Source organism: Misgurnus anguillicaudatus, chromosome 23 (genome assembly GCF_027580225.2).
Source record: "Misgurnus anguillicaudatus chromosome 23, ASM2758022v2, whole genome shotgun sequence".
Taxonomy (NCBI): Eukaryota; Metazoa; Chordata; class Actinopteri; order Cypriniformes; family Cobitidae; genus Misgurnus; species Misgurnus anguillicaudatus.
Window position 1 is genome coordinate 18,016,063 of NC_073359.2, and position 10,396 is coordinate 18,026,458.

The 10,396-nt window shown below is 35.4% G+C and overlaps 1 long non-coding RNA gene across 2 annotated transcripts; it reads left to right on the plus strand.

Annotated features, from left to right (window-relative positions):
* Nucleotides 1-7,778: 7,778 nt before the first annotated feature.
* On the plus strand, nt 7,779-10,396 carry LOC141359543 (uncharacterized). Of its 2 annotated transcripts, none has more exons than XR_012366036.1 (4): nt 7,779-8,061; nt 9,003-9,064; nt 9,197-9,345; nt 10,009-10,395. It is a non-coding gene; the product is annotated as an uncharacterized lncRNA (long non-coding RNA). The 2 variants fall into 2 exon arrangements; XR_012366037.1 differs by lacking the exon at nt 7,779-8,061 and adding an exon at nt 8,652-8,845 and having other exon boundaries at nt 10,009-10,396.

Here is a 10,396-nt window from a genome sequence, read left to right on the forward strand (position 1 = left end):
AAAGCGCTGTGTCCCTGATTGGCCAGCTAATCTGTACGTTGTGATTGGCCTGAATACCTCTGACGTCAGCCGGAAATGTGACGCTCCTTACCATGTTTGAAAGATTTGCTTACAAAGCAATGCTAACAGGAGTTAACTTACAGGTTATGACTCAAAGCGGGAGGAATTATGATAATGTCGATCTTGTCCACGTCAACAGGTCCAGAAAGTAAACTGTTGCCTACAATCCGTGTGTTTGTTGTAGTCCAAGAAAACAGATTTACTTTAAAGACAATAACTCAAATCATCATTTACTTTGGGCTATGTACCTTTTGCATATGGTTAACATGTACTAAAACACACTTACACCCCAAAGGAAATGTAAAATCGTGAATCGGATAATAGGTGCTCTTTAACAGCTACTGCTCCAGTAACATTGGGGCCATTTTTAAACATTTATTCTGTAAATATCAATTCTTATGACATTTTATGCAAATTCTATTATCAATTACTACATTTTTTGTCATATTTAAATTCCTTATTTCTACAACAGACAAATATTTGTGCCATCTGACATTTATGTAAATTGAGAATTATCTGAATATTAATTTCCCTATTTGGTTTTGCAGGGCATTTTGAATCTAATGAACTCAATTGTCTTTCCTCATTTAAAATGTTTTGGTGTCATTCAAATGCAATTACCAATTATGGCTCAAAGGGCACAAAATTATGAAAACCAGACTGGAATTTTATATCTGAGAAAGAAGAAGTGGATGCAGATTCCTTGGCTTAATTAGAAATGGGAATTTTGACACCATAAACACTTATAAGCAAGAGCTATTTAGCTATTGAGTTGATTAAGATGCAGCTCAAGGTTTCATGTTAAATGAATTCTCTTAAACTAATAACTGAAAAGGACATTAACATCACGCACATGTAAATATGTCTGGTTTGTTTTCACCCTCCGGCATTTAATTATACTGGCAGACACACCAATGAAAGTTTGTAAACGGAGAACTTTCAAAGTCAAAAAGCTTTGAAAGTCAAGATGGTCCAGTCAATAATCACCAAGCATCTGTCAGAAATCTTTGAAGACTTACTGTCAGTCAAGCTTTAGGTTTGACTGGATGGGTTGACAGAGACCAGAAAAACGAAAGTTTGGCTTTTGATATTTTCTACAATTTCAGCTTTTTCCCTAGTTCTCAAATCATCTCATGTGTATGCAGTCTTAATAAAAAACTGAGTTTTTTAACTCAAATAATGATGAATTTCATTTTTGTGCATCACGTGGGTCAGGGCTGGGTTTCCCGATAACGATTGAACTTAGCACTTAAGAGCGCTTTCTACGAGCTACTCAACGAACATTCGTTGTTCATTTACGTGCGTTTCTCAAAGATGCACGTATAACAACCGCTCGCAGCTGGGTTTTAAAGCCGCCTTTCCACTGCACACGACAAACGACGGCCGATAAGCCGGAAGTCATTCATTTCCTATGGAGAGTCGCAAAGGGGCTGCGTGAGCTGCCGACCATCTGCTTATGCGTAAAAATCGGATCCGTTTTGAGCTTTGGATCCGTTAAAAATTTTGAACTTGTGCGACTAAACCGCATGCGATATGCCGACCGTAAGTGATGTATTTCATTGTATTCCAATTATAAACTATGTGTGAGATGAAAAGTATTAATCCTTTTTGTTTAACTTTATTAGTAACACTTGAATCCTTAAAAAAACCTTTTGATTACTGATAATAAATACATTATCAATTTAATTTGTGTATGTTATTATTTTAATTATTTCTTCATATGTTCTCTCCAAAAAATATTGGCAATCTTTGTCATATATGTAAAGCTATTTATTATTTCATTCATTTGCGTTCATTTATTTATTCCAGCCACCTTTCAGCCGCCTTTCCACTGCACACGACATACGGAAACGACAGTCGGAGTTCTTCCCCTAGTGGCAGTCGTAATGAAGTTTCAGTTTAATCGTATATGGGAGAGAAGCTCATTCCAGCGCAAGAGGCTTCATTCTAATATGTTATGGTGAAATAAATTAATGCAAATTAATGAAACAATAAACAGCTAGGCATATATGACAAAGATTGCAAAAATTTTTTTGAGAAAACATATAAAGACAAGATTAAAAGAATAACGTACACAAATTAAATTAATAATGTATTACTTATCAGTAGTAAAGTTAAACCAAAAGGATTAATAATTTTCACCTCACACACAGTTTGTGATTGGAATACAATGAAAATCATAACTTACGGTCGGCATGCGGTTTAGTCGCACAAGTTCAAATTTTTTAACGGATCCAACGCTCAAAACGGATCCGATATTTACGCATCCGCAGATGGTCGGCACCTCACGCAACCCCTTTGCGACTCTCCATAGGAAATGAATGACTTCCGACTTATCGGCCGTTGTTTGTCGTGTGCAGTGGAAAGGCGGCTTAAATGCTACTTACGAGTCGCTATCCGTTTGTCAAGTGCTGAAATGTCACCTATGGAATGACTCGAATTTGTAGCAGAAGCTTGTTTAGGCTAATGATCTTTAGCCGATGTGCACTAATATTTTTATTATTTTTTATTATTGTTCAATGACTTTTTAAATGTTTTAAAATTGTTCATAATGAAATATTATTTTCCATATTTAGTTAGGACTCGTCCCACTGCAAAATGCCTTCGGCATTTTATATTATAGTTTAGATTACACTGTAAAAAAAATCCGTTGAAATTACAATGTTATTGCAGCTGGGTTGCCGGTAATTTACCGTAGATTTACATTTATGTTATTTACTGGCAAGAGTTTGTTCAAAGTTAAATAAATTTTAAATATTAACAAGTCTTTATCTTTACAGAATAAAACTATACAATAACAGCCTCATGCAAAGCATTCTGGGAACCAGAAATCATCATCAACCTTTTTCTTTTTTGCTTCAGATTTTGTTTCCCATAATGTTTTGCTTGATGCTGTTTTTTTAGTTTTACTCTGTAAAGACAAAGACTTGTAAATGTTTAATGTTCATTTAACTTTGAACAAACTCTTGCCAGTAAATAACATAAATGTAAATCTACGGTAAATTACTGGCAACCCAGCTGCAATTTCTACGGAGTTTTTTTACAGTGTATCATTATTATTTGTTGTTTATTATCTATGTTTATTTATTATTATGGATTATTGCATTGTACCGTAAATGTTTATTTGGTTTCTTTAATCAGATGCCAACCCTTCAAAACATTTTTTTTTACTGTAGCCTAGATGAATTATAGCAGCAATTGGTAGGAACAATTATCAATTTGCTAGTACCAACTTTTACCAAAATTGTACCAAATACGTTTTCCTTCTTTGTTCATTTATGTTTAGTCATTTAAATTTTATTTCTCATTTGAATTTTAAATATATTATATTAAAGTAATTTAAACAAATAAACAAAGAAAACCGCAATAAATAAATATAGCCTACATTTAAAACATTACATTATCGTCATTGCAGGAGTGTAATTTGCTGGTTGTCCTGCAGGTGACCTTGTAACACTGTTGTCTTACGATGCACTTATGAATTAACGATTACTCCAGACCACTCATAGATCTACAATGATTTTCAAGTGCTACTTAAGTTACGAAGCTTTTGGGAAACGGCCCGTAATAGACCCCTTTACGGTTCACGTCACAGGCAGTTTCCACTGCGCATGTCAGGGTCAGAAAAGCCATTACAGCAGATAGAGTTGCGTATTATTCGGTATGGTCAAAAATGCCTACTTACGTCGTGGGCTGTGAAAATCGCACAAGGTCTTCCGTTAAGTTTTCGCAATTAATGCAGAATTTCAAAAACAAAAAAATATAACATTTGCTGCTGCAAGCAATTAACGTGCAGGCTGGAACAATGCAAAGATCAAAGAGGCTTGTGTTTGTAGTGCTCACTTCATTTGAGGTAAGTCATCATTTTTCAGCCCTGTTAGATTAAATTATAAAGCCTAAATGGTATGAACAGTTCGACCCCGTGCTGCGCGCGCACCCGATAGTCATTCAATGTTTACAAACATTGAAGGGGTCTATTCTAAGATGATTCGTACAATCGTTTTTACGATCTACTCAGCCTTACGATGCTTTTGGGAAACCCGGCCCAGGTCTAATAAACCTTAAAGGGACAGTTCACCCCAAAATGAAAATTCTGTACTCATTTACTCATCCTCATGTTGTAACAAACCTGTATAAATTTCTTTGTTTTGCTGAACACAAAGGAAGATATTTGTAATGAAGCAGAAAACAGAAGCACCATTGACTTCCATAGTAGCAAAAAATACTACTCTGGAAGTCACTGGTGCTTAAAAATGGTTTGGTTACAAACATTGCTAAAATATCTAAGAACAAATAAGTTAATACAGGTTTGTAACAACATAACAGGATGGTGAGTAAGTTATGACAGAATTTTCATTTTTGGCTGAACTATCCCTTTAAATTGCCACTTGTATTACACTGGCACGTTTGTTGAGCTACAAATTTAATGTGACCTGAAAGGTAACAGCTCATTATTACTATATTAAGCTAATATGTTAATAAGGTTTGAACTTTGAGGATCAAGAAATCTAGGATATGGGCCAGCTGACATTTATAGCTTGTAAATTAACCCAATAGCATTGCACTGGGGTGGTAAAAACATAGTTTCACCATAGTCTTGTCACATCTTTACGAATCAAAAAGCACACGAGGCCACTGCAAGTTCACAGCTATAGCTGACAAAAAATTGTATCATGTACAAAGTTATCTGAAGCCTGAAGTTGGCTTTAAATTAGGAGGGAGTTAGCTAAAGTTTTGACCCCTGGGGAAAATCACTTTGAATAAACTCTGTAAGTGAATTTCCAGATAAAAAAGTCTGCTAGGGATAAAACAGATTTTCTCAGTTTTATATTCGCGTTTCTTGGTTGCACATATCTGTACTCCATGGCACACAGACACATGTAGAGCTATCCCAGAATAGCTGTTGAGGCAATGATGAGATACGCACTTATCTCAAGATTTTGCGTTGAGATAATTCTCAGAGAGTCGACAAACTAATACACTGGAACAGCTATGTCTTATTATAAGTCCAATTATGTTTTCACAGTATGTGTTCAGGGCCCCAAACTAACCCATAAGAAAGATTTAATTTAATATCTGAATTATTCCTCATAGACAGCAATGAGATTAAATGGGAAGCAAATGGAAACTTGTACTTAGGTCTCCTGCGTCTCAGATTTTTCTACTTAAAGTCGCAATGAAATTGAAATGAAAAACTATATATATATATATATATATATATATATATATATATATATATATATATATATATATATATTTTAATATTGTGGTATTTTAACAAATGACTTATCTGTGAGCTTCATTATTTTTAATTTTTTTTTTAATCAAAAATGCAAATCTCCTCCCCTCCTCAAAACGATCTCTCTTCACTTCCGGTCATATGGTATGGCAGGTGGGCGGGGTCCGGGAGAAGATCGCAGCGATTAGCAATTAGCAACATGACCCAACTTCAACGATCCAATCAGATCTCGATGGACAAATTCAAATCCAACATGCAAGTTTGAAAATTTTAACTTTGGTGGAAAAACGCGCCACGTTAACCAATCAGGAGCTTGCTCTAGTAGTGACGTGATTACAGGAAGCGAGTCGCAGAAGCCCCTCCCATGACACGAATTTCCGTGTGAATGTCTCGTGAATGAGGCGGCAAACTAGACCCGGTATATGCGAATTTGACACTCAAACGCGGCTGGTGTGATAATAATGTTGAGCTCTGCTCTGATTGGCTCTGCTCTGAGGCTTATACCAGTAGCTCACATGTTGGGATGTACATTTCGACTGTTACATCACAATCTGTGTTATTTTGAGATTGGCCTATTTTCCAGCAGTCTTTTGCATGCACAAATTTTAGGAGGAAACAAACGTGTTTGAGGCTTAGATATGTAATTTCAATGTACAGAGCTCTTATTATTCATCTATGCCTACAGTAAGTAAATACAGTTTTTTTCTATGGCACCTTTAACATTAGACAGTATACATTTGTTAAGATGAACTAACAAAAACTAATACTTTTATAGCCTTTATTTTAAATTTGTTAATGGCCATTTCAACATTTATGAATAACATTTACGTTTTTTAAAATCGAACATTTTATTGGTTAACATTACTTGATTTACACTGAACTGTCATGAGCAAACACCTTTATTCATGATTAAAACATTCACAAAGTTCAACAATTGCTGTAAGAATATATAGTTTTTGTTCATAAAATATTTGGTTAACATTCACATTGTAAGTAACTTTGTCGCTGTGTGTCGCTCGTCTCTTTCAAATGAGGCGTTTCTAAATCTGGTTGTCATTGACAAATGAGTACCGTTCACGTAACTGATGAGAGATGGATGACGTGAACACCACTGCTTCGTTCTCACTGTCGCTCCCGAAAGTCACTCATAATTTGCATAAAGTTAAACATTTCTCAACTTTGTTGCGTGAGTGGACACACCCCATCCAGTCGCAAACGGTCACAGTCGCCAAGCTTTCATTGAAATCTATGAGATTGCGTCGCTCTGCTACTGCTAGTCACTGCTAGTCTGAATGCAGCTTTAGCTATAAAGCTAACAAATACAAACTTATTGTAAAGTATTAAATCACTTTTACTTCCTTAATAGATAAAAATGACATGACAACCAAGTTTTTGTGTGGTTCTGCAGTGTGTTTGGACTACTTTTTAAAATTAATTTTGAAAAGAAACTACCGTCATGCACCCTTCAAAATCCACCAAATCCATATTTAATGGGCAGTCATGCCGTCAGAAAGAGAAATAATGTTATCCATGACATGCTGAGTCTGAAGTCAATTTAGCTTCGAAAAAGCAAGGCGTCTACATACAGTAGGCACAATTGCATCACCAGCCCATTAATAAAAGTCAGTGTCACAAAGCACAGCTGAGGTTTTTCTGATGAGTTGAAGCAATCTCACAGTCTGAACAGAGAATCAAAACAATCTTTGCTGTTAAATATACATTTATAAAAATATATTTATATAGCCTGCAATGTGAAAATTCCTTGTTGCACTTAAATTAAGATTTAATCAACTTGAATTTACAAACTAAAAAAAAAAGTTAAAGTTAGCTTATTTCAACTTTATTTTTATAATTGATAGCAACTCCTCGCTAGGCAAGAAAGTTGAAATTAATTGTAAATTCAAGTAGATAAAAAAATGTAAGTGCAACAAGGAATTTTTACATTGCACTGTTTGTTGCACTTTTGTTGTGCTAAAAGTGCTGATATTTTGTATAACATCATCTGAACTTTCTGTTGTTTTTAAGGCCTCTAAGTTTATGTTTGTAATATTTTAGGTGGGCCATGCATTTGGTCTAACATAACTAACATAAACCAATTGCATTGGCATTAATTAACATTACCAAAGATTAATATATGCTGAAAACTATATTACTCATTTTTAGTTCATATTAGCTATTAATGTTAACAAATACAACCTTATTTTGACAGGTTACCATTAATTCTGTAGAAATAAACAGTATTTGTGATGTATATTAACTTGCCGTACTCGTGAATACACCGTATATCAGCTCCTGCACAGCTGATATATTAAATATGACAACAAACTGATATTCATCAAAGCAGAACTCTTAAAAATATTCAAATGTGTATATACACGCTTTATATGTGAATGTTTGTAGTCACATTGCAATGAAAATATGTGTGTGAAATACAACCTTTAGAAACAAAACCACAAAATTACAAGTCAAGGTTACACTGTAACAAATTTCTGTAATTTCTACAGCAAAATTTTACAGTTACTTCTTGTTCTGTCATTTTACAAAGTTTAGCTGTACATTGCAATGCATTGTGGGTCAAAAAACTATTACAGAAGTTGACAGCTTTTCCCCCACAATAAATTACAGGTATATTTGCGCTTGCCTGTAAATGATGCAGTATTACAGTTATTCACTGTTGAATGCGTTGCACGAGGCAGCTCGACGCCATTTTATGTCGGATTGCAGAGGAGCAGGGACATTGTCACGCCACTCATCCACAATATGTAAGTATACTATTATAAATAGCTATTATAATTGTTAATGTTGGTTGAAATAAAGTTTACCTCGTATAAGTCAAGCCCCGCAATAAAGTTAATAAAGAAATTTTGAACAAGCAATCCCAGGTGAAGCAGTTTAGTGGTTAAAATAAAGTAAATGGTATAACTTTCATGTTAACCCTTTTCATATTTATATTGGACTTCAATGTATGTGCGCCTAACGTCACTCAGGCATGCAAGCAGGGTGCGTGCATGCGCGTATGTGCACGTCCACATTGATGCATAGGTCTTATACATGCATACATATATTTTGAAGTATTAAAATATTGATAGGATCAGATAGAGAGTTTTTATCAAACGTGCGTGTTCATAGGCGCCAAATTCATTCTCCGCCGGTGGCAGCGTCAAGCAATGCTTAGCAACGAAAGAAGCTCTGAAGCGCCCACGCGATTTGAAGAGGAGAAAAGCGGCGCGGTCACGTTTTCCGCGTGGTTTCAGACGCGACATGTAAAGTAAATGTAAAGCAACTGCGCCTATGTGTTGGCCATTTCGGTGGCTGCTCGAGCCGAGCCCCGGAGCAGGGCATATCTGCGTGTTTATTGTAGCACTTCCACTCATAAAACAACAAGTGAGAAACCTTTTTGGGGTTATAATGTTTCCACCTGCGCTGAAAACGCGTTCTGATGGTGTACTGGTAGTGCAGATTGATACTTTTTCGCAACTTTGAATGAGAGAGAACGGCCGTTTCTCAACCGAAGGCTTCAGTCTCCGGAGGTCTCATATGCAGGCTGTATGTCATCAAGCCTGGTTTATTATTTTCATACATTTGCAGTCATAAGCATATTAAAACAATGTATGATCAACAAAGAATAAAAGTCAAGCTTTCAAAAATGATATTGCTATGAAAAATTACTGTACATTTGAATCTATTTTTCTTTGTCTTTTAGGTGTTGGCAACAGCAACAGACGTTGAAAAAAGACTACAGTTTCCTGACTCTAATTGTCATAGGTAGTCTATTTTTTGTAATGAGTTGTAAAGCATTGCAAAGACGGGCTATGAAGGACACAAATTAGTTTACCGTGAATATGTTTATGTGGAAAGCAACAGATTTTTGCATGTAAACCATTTGTTTATGCTTAGGTGAATCAGCGTTTGGATGCTGAGCATCGGGTGGTTGTGCCTTCACATCTCAACTTCGTGGCTGGAATGGCAGCTTTGTTTTCTAGCTACTACAACTTCAATCTTGTGTACCAGGAGCAAGCATCTTGCACACTGGAGTTCATTCAAAGGTAACTATGTGCTTGAACTTGAAGTACAATGCGGTTTATCATTATTTTGTAAAGTGTGCTATTATGAGTAACAGAGATTTTATTTTGCTTTAAGTGTGCTCACAGGAAATCCCTTTAAAATGATTTTTTAGTTGATAAATTGGGTTAATATAGCAGTTATTTACCCAAATGCTTTATATCATTGCAGAACCATTTCATTGTAACATTCAAACATTGACAATAAAGATTTATTTGATTATATATTTTGAAAAGTATTTCTGCATATGTTTTATGTTTTGTTGTCCTTTGAAGCAGGGGATAGTCAGGAAATTTTCAACCATAGGACCTGCTGCTTGAGGTTATGTTAATGCAACTAACCTAACCATAACTCATGCAATTTTGTGACTAGGAATCCAAATCATCCCTTCAACTGTTATGACCCTATATTTCACTATAGTCATTGCATTGCAGAGCCACTTCCTGGTTTAGCTTGCCTGGACAGCACAACTGAAATTAAATGAATTATAATTACCTGCTGAATTTTTCTGTTGCAGTTTTTCTGCACTTTAGCTGAAAAGGGCAAATCAGCTTGATGTGCACAGCCTGATGTATTTTGCACTCTCTTGTAGAGCAGTTAAGGCACTTTTTCATAAAGTTTATTTTCATGTGATTTTGTGATTTCAGATGCTTCATTGGACTGAACCCCTCCAGTGGGATCAAGACAGCAAAGGGGGTTAGCCAAAAAAGAGGGAAGGTACAGGAGAAAAAGAAGAACTGCATTAACCCTCACGTCTCCTCTCTACTCAAGCGGCTGATAGATTTTGAATGGCTTCAATTGTAAGTCTCAAGCGACTTCCTCACAATATGAATGGACATTGTTCTAAATGTTTTCTGAACTTCACTGAATTAAGAAAATGAATAGAATATGCTGTTAAGAAAAAGACATTCTGAAAATGTACAGTATTGTAACACTGTATTTTGTTTTAATAATAAAATTTCATGATTTTGCATCTTGGACTATGGTTTTATTTAACAGTTGAAGAGAATCTTATCCAATGATGTTTGGATTTAA